The sequence below is a fragment of the Peromyscus californicus genome, unplaced genomic scaffold, assembly GCF_007827085.1.
Source record: "Peromyscus californicus insignis strain IS unplaced genomic scaffold, ASM782708v3 Scaffold_21__1_contigs__length_65335640, whole genome shotgun sequence".
Taxonomy (NCBI): Eukaryota; Metazoa; Chordata; class Mammalia; order Rodentia; family Cricetidae; genus Peromyscus; species Peromyscus californicus.
Window position 1 is genome coordinate 54,681,219 of NW_026294514.1, and position 16,309 is coordinate 54,697,527.

At 37.8% G+C, this 16,309-nt stretch overlaps 1 pseudogene; it reads left to right on the forward strand.

The window, feature by feature from the left end:
• The first annotated feature begins 10,141 nt into the window (after positions 1–10,141).
• Positions 10,142–10,497, forward strand: LOC128117432 (60S ribosomal protein L34-like; annotated as a pseudogene).
• Positions 10,498–16,309: the final 5,812 nt, after the last annotated feature.

Genomic DNA, 16,309 nt, shown 5'->3' on the forward strand with positions numbered 1-16,309 from the left:
TATACAATGGAGTACAACTCAGCAGAGAAAAACAATGACATCATGAAATTTTAAGGCAAATGGATAGAACTAGAAAATATCATCCTGAGTGAGGTAACCCAAACTCAGGAGGACAAACATGGTATGTACCCACTCATAAGTGGATACTAGATATAAAGCAAAGGACAATCAGGCAACAACCCACAACTCCAGAGAAGCTAACTAACAGGGAAGACCCAAAGAGGGATGCATGGACAACCCTGGGAAGGGGAAATAGATGAGATCTCCATTGGGTAAACTGGGGAGGAGGGGTGGGCAATGGAGGGTAAGGGAGAGGGAATGAGAACATAAGGGAATGGGATGGTTGAACTGGAACAGGAATGGAGGGGGGAAAGCAATGAAAGAGATACCATGATAGAGAGAGAGATCATAGGGATAGAGAGAAACCTGATGCTAGGGAAGTTGCATGCAGGAATCCCCAAGAATGACCCCAGCCTGGACTACTAGCAATAGCGGAGAGGGTGCCTGAACTGAACTGGCTTGTCCCAGAGATCAGACCGGTGAATATCCTAACTGTCATCACAGAACTTTTCTCCAATGACTGATGGAAGCAGATGCAAAGACCCACAGCCAATCACTAGACAGAGCTCAAGGAGTCCAGTCAAAGAGAGAGAAGAGGGATTCTATGAGCAGGTGCATCAGGATCATGATGGAGAAACATGCAGGGATGACCAAACCAAAATTTTCAGTTTGAATGAAATATATTCTATTTCTGATATATTATATACTAGCATTTTCAGTGAAAGCAAAATATTTTCAAGGTTTATTTCATTTTAATTTCTACCCTAAGTTTCTGTCTTAGGTAGGGTTACTATTGCTGTAATGAAGCACCGTGAACAAGAAAGTTGGAGATGAGAGGGTTTGTTCAGCTTATGCTTCCACATCACAGTTCATCATCAGACAAGGACAGAACAGGAACCTGGAGGCAGGGACTGATGCAGAGGCCATGGGAGGGTGCTGCTTGCTGTTTTGTTCATTGTGGCTTTCTCAGCTGCTTTCTTATAGAATCTAGGACCATCAGCCCAGGAATTGCACCACCCAAAATGGGCAGGGCTGTCCCCCACCAATCACTAATTAAGAAAATGCCCTACAGTCCAATATCAGAGAGGCATTTTCTCACTGGAGGCTCCCTCCTCTCTGATAACTCTAGCTTGTGTCAACTTTGACATAAAAGTAGCCAATACAGTTTCTACTTGCACACATTTTTTATAATGTACAATAATGAGATATATAGATTTAGAATAAATGAAAAGTAAAATAATTTGTAGAGGTGAGATTTTTAGTGCTTTACTAATAAGAGGTGCATTTGGGAAATTGTGATTATAGCTTTAAATATGAAGTTATGTTATAGCTTGAAGCTGTTTCAAATATTAGTTATGTTTTCTTGTTAAGTTAAAAATAAAGAGGGGGAGTCAAAATTTCCTTTTCCAAGTCATTCAATATAAAACCATCCTACTTACATCTAAATAAAGTTATTTATTAAGGCTTGTGCTGGTAAGATTTTCTCATGAACACTTGTAAACCACACACACACACACACACACACACACACACATTTTGAAGTCGACTTTGTCAAACTCAGCTATGGTGTCACTAAGGCTGAGTAACCTGTTTACACAGAACACTGACTAATGGACTGCGGCTCAAGAAAGAAAATAGTTTATTGGGACTGTGATAATCATATCTGTGTGAAATTTCTTTCAAATCTATGGCTTGCAGCAGATCACCACGGAAGAAAAAATCCATAAGCTACCCAAAAACCTTTGATTTAGATCAAAGTCTCAAGGATTTCTGAGCCCAATTTAAGTTTTTATAGCATCATATTTTCAAGCCTTTTGCTGAAAAGGTTTTGTTTCTCCCAAAATACTGCTGTGCATTTCTAGCTAGCTCCTTTGTTAATTCTAAACTTTATCTTACTTACAGGTTTGGTTTTTCCAGAAGTGTGAAGAATAAGGAATAATCACTATGCCTATGAGTCTATTGACAAGATTTTAATCAAACAAAAATATGTACAGTTATGACTTAACTGGGTAATTTTCTCACCAGGCATAACAGCCTATGCAACTTCTTTGTATCTGTGTGAGTAAGGCATAGTACAGTCTTTGTAGACTGTTTTGGCCCTTCTCTAGTCCCTATAAAACATTTCACAGAATTAACACAAGTTTAGAATTCATACTGAACCATATACTGCCCCTGGTAAAATTACTTGAAACTTTCTTCTCTGTGATTTCAAAAATTAAACCAATCTAGCTGGGCAGTGGTGGTGCACACTTTAATCTCAGCACTCAAGAAGCAGAGGCAGGTGGACCTCTGAGTTCAAGGCCATCCGGGTCTACAGAGCTAGTTCTAGGATAGTCAGGGCCACACAGAGAAAACCCATCTCGAAAAAAAAAAGAAAAAAATTAGATTAAACCAATCTTACAATATTAGTGAAAGGCTTAGGTGAAATTGGCTATGACAGGTGTCTGACACGTAGAGTGAGTTCACAGAACCCTGGCATCGCCTTTAATTATCTCATACCCTCTCACCACTCACTACCAGTCACCCCCTTAAACAACTTTTCAATAATTGCTAACTCACCTCTGCAGTTTCATCCAGCTCCAATATCCCTGCATGCATCATCAGGAAGGTCAGGCTACTATCTTATCCCAACTGGGAGACTCCATTTGTTGTTAGTTTTGGTTTGCATGATGCAGATAATTCTTTTGAAAATATTAAAACAATATGTCATTCATGTTCTCCTACACTAGTTATTTCCCCCTTCAAGTTTCATTGCAGCAGAAAGATGATAGTGGGTTCATAAGATGTGGTAAAAGAAAAGCTGTATGCCATAAAGATGTACCTATCCAACTGAAAAAAAAGAAGATGCCCACAGTAAAGAAAAACAACACCTGTCAGACTTATTTTTCCCACAGACTTTATGAAGCAAAAAACAATGACATCCAAATATTAGAGACAGTAGAGTTGAAAATTAGCCAGGTTTTGCCTCACCCTTAGTGAACCCACGAGAACTTACAAGAAAACCATCTGCTACAATATGGGACATCTGCAGCAAAGCTTCCACTTTGACATTAATAGGGCAGAAGGATAACACACCTCCACAAAAATACTTTGGCTCAATTAGTAATGAAAAGCATACAAGCCACTCTGGCCAGGGAAGCAGGCAGGCTAACTGCAGATCTTCACTGTCCCCTCCTCTCCTCCAAATCCAATTCCCCAGTCTCATCCTCAGCTCTGCAGCAGACCACCTGCTGTGATCGCCTGTCTTTCCCCCAAATCCAGCGGGCATCCCTGGGAACCCTCCAGCAAAGCCTGCTAGAGGCAAGTAGACCAGAAAAGGAGGTAGACTAGCTTCATATCTTCACCTTCTCTCCTCTCCTCCATATCTAGTGGCCCAGTCTCATCCCCAGCTCTGTAGCGGACCAACAGTTCTGGCCTCTCCTCACGATCTGCCCCCATTCCCGGGGAACTAAGAGATCCTGGTAGAACAGCCTGCTGTGCTCTCTCATTTGGACTCTCTTAGGCCTCCCCTTCTAGCCCATTCTCATTCCTAAGTGTCGGCTCCCAACACCTAGAAACCTGTGGGTTTCTGCCCATTGGTACCTGAACCACCATCTTCTGGCAGAATGCCAGAAAAACTCCCTACCAGGCAACACACAGCCACAATACCTTCTAAGAACCAGAAAGGGCAACAGAAAACAAGGAACAAAACACCCACCCAACAAAGACAAGACTGGATACCAGCACCTAGAATTAATCTTCCTAACCCCAGATGCCTAGATGCCGGCATAAAAACACAATCAACAATAGCCAAGACAATGTCTCCCAGTAACCTACCACAGTAGGCCTAGAGTGTTGCAACATAGCTGAAGCACAAGACAAAGACCTTAAAGAAGACTTTATGAATATTATAGAGGACCCTAAAGAGGAAATGAATAAATCCCTTAAAGAAATCTATGAAAACACAAACAGTGGATGAAATGAATAAAAAAGTTCAAAGGAAAGTTGAAGTAGAATCAGTGAAGAAAACTGAGGGAAATCTGGAAATGAAAAATTCAGGAATTTGAACAAGAACCTCTGAGATAAATTTCATTAGCAGAATACAAGAGATGAAAGAGAGAATCTTGGGCATGAATCTTGAAGACATGATAGAAGAACTGGATACCTCAGCCAAAGAGCATGTTAAGTAAAAAAAAAAAAAAAAAAAAAAATTCCTGGCACAAAACATCCAGGAAACCTGGGACACTATGAAAAGACCAAATAATAATAAGAATGGAAGAAGGAGAATAAATCCAAGTTAAAGGCACAAAACACATTTACAACAAAATCAGTAGAAAATTTCACTAACCTTAAGAAGGAGATGCCTATCAAGGTACAACAGACACAGAGAACACCAAATAGACTGGAACAGAAAAGAAATTCCTCATGGCACATAATAATCAAAATACTAAACTCATAGAACTAATAAAGAACATTAAAAGTTGCAAGAGAAAAAGACGAAGTAACCAATAATGGCAGACCTAGTGGAATAAAATCCTAACTTCTCAGTGGAGACTCTAAAAACCAGAAGAGATGTTCTACAAACCCTAAGAGACCAGATATTACAGCTAAGACTATCAAAGCCATCAAAACATTCAATCACAATAGATAGAGAAAATAAACCATTCTGTGAAAAAAAAGCAAATTTAACAGTATCAATGAATATAGCTTGACAGAAGGCACTGAAGAAATTAATTACACCCAAACACACACACACACACACACACACACACACACACACACATATATATATATATATATATATATATATATATATATACAGAGAGAGAGACAAATATCAGACAAATCAAAACAGAGGCAAAAACCCACTACAACAACAAAATAAATCAAATCAACAAGCACTGTTTATTAATATCTCTCAACATCAATGGTCTCAGTTCCCTCCCAAAAAAGATACAGACTAACAGAATAGATTCAAAAATGGGGATCTATCCATCTGCTCCATCCAAGAAGCACATCTTAACATCAAGGACAGATATCACCTCAGGATAGAAAAAGATATTCCAAGAAAATAGCCCTAAGAAGCAAGCTACTGTAGCCATTTAATATCTGACAAAATAGACTTCAAACCAAAATTAATCAGAGGTGATAGGAAAGGACACTATATATACTCATCAAGAGGACATTACAATTATTAAAATCTATGCACCAAACACAAGGTCACCCAAGTTCATAAAACACTGCTGTAGCATAAATTACATGTTGACCATTTCACCCAATCACACACACACACAAAAAAAAAAACCTTCTTTTCAGCTCCTCCTGGAATTCTCTCTAAAACTGACTACATACTAAGACACAAAGCAAGTCTCAACAGATACAAAAAAAATTGAGATAGCACCCTGTATCTTATCTGACCGCCACAGATTAAATCAACAACAAAAGAAAGCTTATAAACTGAACAACTCTCTACTAAATGAAAAAAGGGTGAAGGCAGAAATTAAAGACTTTCTAGAATTCAAAGGAAACGAATACACAACATACCCAAACGTATGGGACATAATAAAGGTGGATCTAGGAGGAAAGTTCATAGCACTAAGTACCTACATTAAAAAAAAAAAACTAATGTTCTCATACTAGGAACTTAACAGCACCCCTGAAAGCTCTAGAACAAAAAGAATAAATCAGACCCCCCTGAAGGAGTATATGGCAAGAAATAATTAAACTCTGGGCTAAAATCAATAAAATAGAAACAAGAAAATTACAATGAATCAATGACAAACCCTTAGCCAAATTAACTAAAAGGCAGAAAGAGAAAATCCAAAGTAACAAAATTAGAGGAGAAAAGGGCAACATAACAACAGACACCGAGGGAATCTATAAAATCATAAGGGCATACTTTAAAAACTGCACTCTACCAAATTTGGAAATCTAAAAGAAATGAATAATTTTCTCAATACGTACCACTTGCCAAGATTAAATCAAGATCACATAAGCAATTTAAACAGACCTAAAGCCCATAGTAAAATAGAAGTAGTAATGAAAAGTCAAAAAGAGCCCAGGAACATCAGAATTCTATCAGACTTTCAAAGAAGAGTTAACGCCAGTACTCTTCAAATTATTCCACAAAATAAAAACGGAGGAGCATTGCCCAATTCTTTTTATAAGACAATAGGTACCCTGATACTCAAACCACATAAAGACTCAACAAAAAAAGAGAATTATAGACCAATTTCCTTTATGCACATAGATATAAAAATTTTCAATGAACTACTCAAAAAACAAATCCAAGGACATTTCAAAAAGATCATCTACCAAGTCATCAAGTAGGCTTCATCCCAGAGATGCAGGGATGGTTCACCATATGTAAATTAATAAATGTAATCCACCGTATAAACAAACTGAAAGACAAATACCATGTGAACATCTTATTAGAGGCAGAAAAGACCTTTGGCAAACTCCAATACCACTTCATGATAAAAGTCCTGGATCTGAATAATTAGAGCTATAAAGGATATACCTCAACAAAATAAAGTCAGTGTATAGCAAGCCCATAGCCAATGTCAACTTAAATGGAGAGAAACTCAAAGTATTTCCATTAAAATCAGTAGCAAGACAAGGTTGTCCATTCTTCCCACAACTAATCAATATAGTACGTGAAATCTTACCTAGAATAAAAAGACAACTGAAGGAGATCATGGGTATACAAATAGGACAAGAAGAAGTCAAAGTATCTTTTTGGTAAATGATATGATAGTATACATAAGTGACCTGAAAAATTCCACCAGCAAACTCCTATAGCTGATAAACACGTTCAGCAAAGTAATTAGATACAAAATTAACTCACAAAAATCAGTAACCCTTCTGGCAAATGGACTGAGAAAGAAGTCAGGGGAAAAACACCTTTCACAATAGCCTCAAATAATATAAAATACCTAGGGGTAACTCTAGCAAAGCAAGTGAGACTTGGATGATTTTAAAAAAAAAAAAAAAACTTTAGAGTAAATACCAGAAGATGGAAAGATCTCCCATGCTCATGGATTGGTAGGATTAACATAGTAAAAGTAGCCATCCTCCCCAAAGCAATCTACAGATTCATTGAGATCACCATCAAAATTCTAACACAATTCTTCTCAGACCTTGAAAGGACAATTTCCAGCTTCACTTAGAAACACACACACACACACCATACACACACGAAAAAAAAACAGGATAACTAGGACATTCTTGAACAATAAGATAACTTCTGAAGGTATCAATAACCCTAATTTCAAGCTGTAGTGCAAAGTTATAGTAATAAAAATAGCATGGTATTGGCACAAAAACAGGCAATTTATTCCATGTCAATCAATGGAATAAAATTGAAGACCTAGACACACATGATTTTTGATAAAGAAGACAGAAATACACACTGGGGAAAAAGTTACAACATCTTCAACAAATGGTGCTGGTCAAACCGGATGTCTGCATGTAGAAGATTCCAATCTACTTATCACCCTTATCATGAAAACAACTCAATTAAAAATTAGGTCAATGGCCAAGGGCCCCTCTTCCTTGGGATTCCCTGAGCTCCATAGGGAGGAACCCCATCGAGATCTCCAATATAGTCTCTATCTCTGCATAATGTTTGGCTGTGAGTCTCCTCACCTGCTCCTATCTGCTGGCAGAGGAAGCCCCTCTGATGACAACTAGGTGAGGCACCAATCCATAAGTATAGAAGAATATCATTAAAGTCATTTCATTGATTTTTTTTTTTTTTGGCCAGTCATGCTTAGTTCTACCCTAGGTCTCCATGGGCTCCCTATCCTGGTGTGAGCCTCAAGCTAAACCAGACATTGGTACATTGGTTGATCACTATTTATATAAATACAAAAATTCATATGTATTTAAGTGTGCATTATTGCTTTGTTTATATCCACAAAAGAAATTAAATATATGCATGTGAAAATCAATTGTTTTAATAATGAAAGGAAAACGACTGTTAATTCATCGCGAGTGCTGAACTTTAGTTTGGTCACTGGCTCACTTCTCACTCCACAAAGTTCTGCATTAACTAACCAACATCAAAGACATTCTGAATGTTACAATCCAAATCTATCAACTTGTGGATAAAGTACTTAATAATCCATTTAAACTGTAACAAACAAAGCAAAACCACTGTTTTCCATTTATAAAGTAATTTCTCATATATTAAGTCTTCATCAAAATTTCAATATGCTCATAAGAGAACAGAATGAATATTTTGCTCCATACTCACAGAAAAATATCAAGGAACAAAGACATTAGGCAGATGTAAAGTTGGACTTAGAAATCAATTCTTACAATGCCTAAGCTATTACATTACTCCAGCGTGAGTAGTTTGCAGTCAACTTTTTATCTAAAACTGAATTTTTATGTATGAAATAATATTGATTCATCAACGTATTTTACCTCATAACTAAAAATGTGTCAAAGGGGGAAAACTGTTCTGAATTACATCTCAAACATCGAGCAAAATCTATATTCCTTAATATGGTTACAAAGTGAGTAAGTTGCAAATCCAAAACAAAACCACACCTCCAGTGAGAATACGGAGCAAAAGGCCCACTGATTTTCCCTCACACACACCTATCCAATTTTCTTTTCCATTGTTAGAGCCTCTGTGTCCCATTACACTGCAATCAATGTAATGAATGCTGAAACAAAAGAGTAAAAATAAAAATAAAATGAAGCAAGCTCTGCCTCGCACCAGATATTCGCAACACATCCATGAGAATTTGCTTTTATTAAATTAGCCACAGGAGTGTTTTTTATTACTTATTTCTTGCAAGAGAAATATTCAAATCAAATAAAATTCAGCTTTTAACAACTAAATACTATACTTACAGCTAAAGCACATACTTATATTATAGACCTACTGCTATATGCGTACAACTTTTGATATAATGTAACCTTTAATTTTCAATTAAAACTGAAAATTGCCTTAGATTTTGGCTACTGGGGTTTCTCTACAAATAAAAATGATATTAAAATTGCATTATACTCAAGTGTGTGTAATAAAAGAAATGATGAACTCAGCAAGCTTAATGGTGTATCATTCAGGGTTTTTTTCTGGTTGGTTTATTGCTTGTATTAATAGCCTCATTAACCAAGACACCAGCCAAAAGTCAAATGTAACCTATGTATTAAAACAGGAAAAAAAAACTCTGAAGTCATGTGGAGCTGATTCTCAACCCAGCAAAATCATTTGATGGTAAGATGATCTCAAGCAAGTTGCTTAGTCCCAGCTGTATGACTCATGATATAATTTTTTTCTCCTGTTTATGCAGCTTAAGGAAGGATGTGAATGAGGCATTCCTGCTCTATATACAGCAGGTGCTTGCTTGTTACTATTGCCACCAAGCTGCAGCTTCATAAAACCAAAATTTTACTCACAGAACTACCGAAATAACAACCAAGGACACTTGTCTTTAGACACATGGTCTTACAGTATCTTTAAATTTTTCCAGTACAAGCCGGGCGGTGGTGGCGCACGCCTTTAATCCCAGCACTCGGGAGGCAGAGCCAGGAGGATCTCTGTGAGTTCGAGGCCAGCCTGGGCTACCAAGTGAGTTCCAGGACAGGCGCAAAGCTACACAGAGAAACCCTGTCTCGAAAAACCAAAAAAAAAAAAAAAATTTCCAGTACTAATTTGTTCACTCAGCAAACATTTAGTCAATTAGAACTATATGTCTGTCAATATTGTTTAAATGGCATGCAATGGTAAAAGAAACAAGATATTTTGTTCTCGTGGAATTTAGTTTCTTGGAGAGGGCGTTCAATATAAAAGGCTCAGTAAAATATAAAGTGAATTAAATAAAAATGGAAGCTAAAGAAACAAAAATCAAAACAGGAAAAGGGGACAGGTGCTGTTGTAGTTGAAGGATGCAGCCTGTCCTCTACTGACATCTACTGAGTAGTGACATTTGGGTAAAGGTGTATGAAAAGTGAAAGAGGAAGCCAGGTAAAGACATAATAGTGCTTCGTTTTGAGGGAAATTGCAGTCATATATGTTCAAGGTAACGCCAGTAAGATTTCTTAAGTGGTTGTATATAGGTTATAAAAGCAATGGGCTCTTCCAAGGATGGTGCCCAGAGGCACTCAGAATGGTCCCGCAGCTGACATACCATGCCATAGGCTTTCTTACAATACAACCTCTAACAAAACTAGGCTGTCTAGATTCACTGGCAATAGGATTTACCAAGAAGGTTGGGCAAGCACCCAAATCCTCACGTGACATGTGCCCAGACAGATCTCAAGGGGTTCAGGCTGTAAGACCTAAAGTTCTTAGGAGAGTGCCTAAGACAAAGCACGTGAGCCTATGATGGCTCCATGTGCCCTAAGTGTGTCCGTGACAGGATCAAGGAGCTTTCCTTGTTGAAGAGCAGGAAGCTAGTGAAAGTGTTGAAGGCACAATGACAGAGTCAGAGAGTGAAATAAATATGGAGCTTCTTATGTAATAAAAGTCAAGGCTTGTTCTTAAGAATAAATAATAAATAAATGAAAAGAAAAGAAATGGAAAAAAATCTAAAGACATCCATGATTTTTTTTTAACCAAACAATTGGAAGAATGCAGTTGCAGTTGCTAAAATGGGAAAGATTATAAAGGTGCTAGGTTTGGGGGAAAGGACTAATATGTCCATTTGGAATATAAATTTGAGAAAAATATTAGACATGTATTCAAGATTTCAGATGGCCAACTATGTTCATTATAGAAAATGGACATCCTGGAACTTTTAACAACATAGAACCAGGAGATTCATCAGGAGTTGATTGCATAGAGCACCGTGTCTTAAACTGGAGGTCATTATTCATGTGACTAAATGTTGGGGTCATGAAGACTTAGCAACAATAAAGGCTGTCTGGATGCACAGAGACCTAAAATCCATTCAAAATCAAACACATAATGAATTCTAAATGTATCTGACCACACTCAGCCATGCCACGTCCTGCAACTTCAATGGTGGCCTTGGTTCTACCCAGACAAAACATGCATTTTGCACTGCAGATGCCGTCACAGCAGGCATTGCCCATGAATACTACCTGAAATACTCTGGCTCGTATTTTAATTGCATCATGAATATCAGCTTCTTCTTATTGTACACACACAGTTTTCTACTCTCATGAAAACGTAATGGTTTAATCACAGAAAACAAAGACTGCTAATACTTTTCTATCATTCCTCAGCATTTAAGTAAAATCAGTATATCTGGGGTTGTATTGTGTTGGAATATTTGACCTTAAAAATTATTCTTTGACATGAGTTTCAAAAAAATTTTAATGAATTTTGGCTTAGCATTAGGACAAAATTTCCAACAATTTTTAGAAATTGTTGGCTCTGAATATAATTCTGCTGTTGTGTACTACGTATTTTTGTGAAGCAGTATATTCAAGACTGACAATTAAAAAAATCAAAATATCAATCAACTCTAAAAATGTTGAAACTGCTCCAAGCCATGAAATATCAAATATTCAACCAAGATATAATTATTTACGTAAAAATAAATAAGCACCTTCATCTCATTCATGTGCAAATTTGATTTTTTTCTTTGATACATGAAAAATAATATGCATACCATAGAATTGTTTTAAAATACATTTCTTTGTACATATTGTTATCACATGATATTTGTATATGTATTTTACATACCAGAGCTGTGATATAGAAAACTTAAAAAAGGTTTATAGAATAAAAAAGGAGAATAAAAATTAATAGGAAAGGAATAGTGAGATAATAGGAAAAAGTAGAATTCACTGTTTGTCCAGGAAGACAAGAGAAGAAGGAGTTTAATGTTTCTTGGTGATTTTGATGGGTCGGGTAACGTAAGGTCAAAGAGGTGCCCATTGGCTTTAACTACAGATGATCTTTGGCTTGCCATGGGATAACATCCCAAAAAATTACTCAAAGTTATCAGCAACCCTAGTAAGATATGCTGCATTGATGTAGTGAGATCAAAGGCAGATACAGTGACTCAAGTGGAAACTGAGGCAGAATCACAAAGAATTCCCATGGACTCTTACTAACCAGAAAAAAATATTGGTGGCAGTGGAAAGGGATGTCAATCAGAAAGGGTTTGGTGGGGGGTGGTTGATGCTGTCATCTTTACAGCAGGAGAAGTCCTCGCCTATCATGTACTGATGAAGAAAGTTCTAATCAATAAGGAAAGCTGATGATGTAGAAGAGAACCTATGAGAGTAACCACTTTGAGCTACAAAAAAAAATTAACACTAGATGGTGAAAAGCAGACCAGCAATGAGATAGAAAAGTGCTGTGTGCTGGTGCTAACATTCCCTGACAGTATGCACAGCAGCAGAATCTTCTAGAAATTCTCCCTTCATTACTTCTAACTTCACAGTGACATACAAAGCAACATCAATAGTTCAGATTCCTGTTCAGTGAGTTTGAGAAAATAAGATTAGGTGTGAAATAATCTACTTCAGAGTGAGAGAGTAAAATTAATGTGGGAATGGAATAAGTCACCTGTAGTATTGAGGCTCCAATGGGGATAAGTGATCAAAAATTCTAATTTTAATTATGAGCTGATACACTAAAGGTGGTATATACATATAGCTCTAAAAAGGAATGAAATTCTGACATATGAGTGAAGATGTGTAATAAACAAGTCACAAAAAAAGACAAATCTGATGGCACCATTTACATGAGGGACCTGAAGAAGTGAAATCATAGAGATGGGCCATAGAATGATAATTGTCAGGAGTTGGAGATGGGGGAGGAATGAAGAGTTTTAGTCAATAGGAATGAAAAGTCATATTGGGAAGGTGGAAAACTCCAGGAATGAATAGTAGGAATGCTTACAATTCCAATAAACACTACACTGGTAGATTTTGCATTATATTTTGAAATATCTAAAGTAATTTGTCAAACTAAAAACAAAAAAGGGAAGTGGACTGTATGGTGGTGTGTTTTTCTCTAGTCATTGCTGTTTTGCTGTTCACAGTAAAGCAATATGTCACTAAAATAATTGGCTATATAATTTTCCATGAAAAATGGTATAATTGAGGATAACACAAGAGTTACAGGTATTTATAGGTTGATTAAATCATACCTGTTTGGGTAAGATTGCTTAATTGTGATATTAGAGGGCATGAACTGGACAAAAACAGAAAGTATTGGGAGACCTGGATGCTTGAAGCTGAGGTTATGAAGGGGTTAAAATCCTATGTGCCAGCAAAGCTAAAGATAGCATTTGGGAATAAATGATTTGGGGTTGGATGGAGACCAAAAAAGGATCTTCAAGAAGAGAGAGGCCTGAATATTGGAAGTGTCATCTATGCCGTATTGGACCCACAATGGATTATAAAAGACAGACTAGGGTACTGGAAGTACCATCCATGCAGGTGCTAGCATCATTGCAAATGACAACAGCATTAGTTAAAATGTCTGTGGTCCAGGAGCCTAAGATTCAATGAAGAAAAGTATAGCTAGAGTTTTCCTGCCTGGCCCACAGTCAGGACAAATCTCTCACCTGCCAGTCCCACAGCCGCTCAGACCCGACCAAGTAAACACAGAGACTTATATTGCTTACAAACTGTATGGCCGTACCAGGCTTCTTGCTAACTGTTCTTACAGCTTAAATTAATCCATTTCTATAAATCTATACCTTGCCACATGGCTCATGGCTTACCAGCATCTTCACATGCTGTTTGTCATCGTGGCAGCTGGCAGTGTCTCTGACTCAGCCTTCCACTTCCCAGCTTTATTCTCCTCCTTGTCCCGCCTACACTTCCTGCCTAGCCAATGGCCAATCAGTGTTTTATTTACCAACCAATCAGAGCAACACATTTGCCATACAGAACATTCCACAGCTCTTCCCCTTTTCTTTTTTCTTTTTTTTTTTAAAAAAAGAGGAAGGTTTTAACTTTTACACATCTCCAAAGCCAGCTTGGTATATTTGGGAATTTGGGCGTAGCTTCTCTTACTACTTCCTGCTGGAGGGGGGCGCTGTATCTTATGGGGATACAAAGAAAATTTTAGGATTATGGAATAGTACATGAGGGTGTATCTTCTGAGCCAGTTGCCTTCAAACCATTCTGGATGTTGGATCATCTGGGCCATGGTGTCATCGGAGACCTTTCAGGGAGTCTTGGCTGGTCAAACCTGATGTATCTTAATCTGGAACAAATCCATAGCCTCTGGCTTTCTGTGGGAACAAAAGCAGAGTCTCCTTTCCAAAGCAACACATCCTTACATCCAAATTTTGAAGTCAAGGAATCTTTAAAATATACATATTGGTTTAACTCAACATCTTTTACGATCAAATGTTTTTCTGCAGTTAAAAATCCCAAAGACAACACAATCAAGAATCTCTGTGTAATATTCATCTTTATGTGGCTTATTTTTTATATTAATTTTACTGTCTCTTTAAAGACTTTATTTTTTTAAACTATGTATTTGTTTATATAACTGTATATATCACCTTTTTTGTCTCTTTCAAGCCTACATATATTTTACACACATTGTAAACTATTACATCTGAATCTGTCTTATTGTGAATCTATTGCTTTAAACTGCAGCATTTTAAGACTGAAAGGGCACTATGGCTGCTGGCTCCGCCCACCTCAGCTTCCCAACATGGCGGTGGTACATTTACCACCAGCTCTGGGAGCTATCGTGGGTCTATGCTTTTATCCAAGCAGCGTGTAGCCCAGAAACCTCTTTTTTTGTTTTGTACTAGCAAAGGCTAAATCCACCACGCAGCTTAATGTGCCACTTGCAGAGGTCTCATTTCCCGCCATAGGGCAGGTCGAGCATGCACGCTAGGAACTCGCCAGTAGCTCAAACCAGCAAGCTGCCGCTCATTTGAGAGAGACAATTGGGAAGCTGTTTTTAGTTCCATTTTAGAATCTTTTCTCAGGTTTTAGGTGGAAACTCTTGCCAATTCGTTGGGCGCCATTTGTAGCTAGAGTTTTCCTGCCTGGCCCACAGTCAGGACAAATCTCTCTCACCTGCCAGTCCCACAGCTGCTCAGACCCAACCAAGTAAACACAGAGACTTACATTGCTTATAAACTGTATGGCCATACCAGGCTTCTTGCTAACTGTTCTTACAGCTTAAATTAATCCATTTCTATAAATCTATACCTTGCCATGTAGCTCGTGGCTTACCAGCATCTTCACATGCTGTTTGTCATCGTGGTGGCTGGCAGTGTCTCTGACTCAGCCTTCCACTTCCCAGCTTTATTCTCCTCCTTGTCCCGCCTATACTTCCTGCCTGGCCACTGGCCAATCAGTGTTTTATTTACCAACCAATCAGAGCAACACATTTGCCATACAGAACATCCCACAGCAGAAAAGTCTTTAGATGAAGTTCAGGCAAATAATAAAAGATAATAAATGTTTGCAAAGACAAAGGAGTCTAGGTACAATAATATAGCCTGACAAAACAACATTAAAAACCTAACATATTCAAGGAGAAGAGGAAAGAGAGATCTGGAGACAGCAGAGGACATATACTGTCCACAGGCCCAGGGGTATTAGGAATGTAAAAGAACATACATGCTCTTATCTTTAGAAGGTTGCAGAAGTGCTCTGAGTCAGTTAAATGATGATGTTAATGTTACGAGAAAAGTAGTAAATGACAAGGGGAAATTTCTCAGTAATTGATATTAAAGCCTAATCATTTCCCTCCCCAAAAGCCCTGTGTGTAGTGCTGCAGAGTCAGATGTATGGTGGATAAAAGGTTGTCTTCCACAGACAACATCGAATATGCTATGGATTCTGTCTATTATGTCCTTTTCCTTTTGTTTTTGAGACAGGGTCTTGCCAGGAAGCCCTGAAAAAAATGCAATCACAATGATTTCCCCTGAGTTCTGGGACTACAAGTGTACACCAGCATAATCAGCTTAGAAGATGCATATTGAAATGCTTGAGAACCTGTTGAAGGAGTCTCTTGGGGTGGCGGGGGCTGAAGGAAAGCGGAGATCAGTTCTAGATTGTTTAGTACATCCACAGTAGAACTTGGACAAACAAGAATTACTAGGTATATTGTCATAAGGTCAGAGCAGCACTTAGCAATTTTCAATACTAGGTAAGCCCAAGAAAGTTTGTCTACAGTGTCATGCGTAAAAGTGCAAGTATCTGCTGCCAACTCAATTTTCCTTAATGGGGGTGAGGACTATACCTATCTGTGAATATAACAACAAATGTTTAGAGTGTAGTTAGAGATTGTGCTGGTTTAGTAAAATGGTGGTTGTATGTTCTCCTCCAAGATTTGCAAGTTCACTAGCTCTGG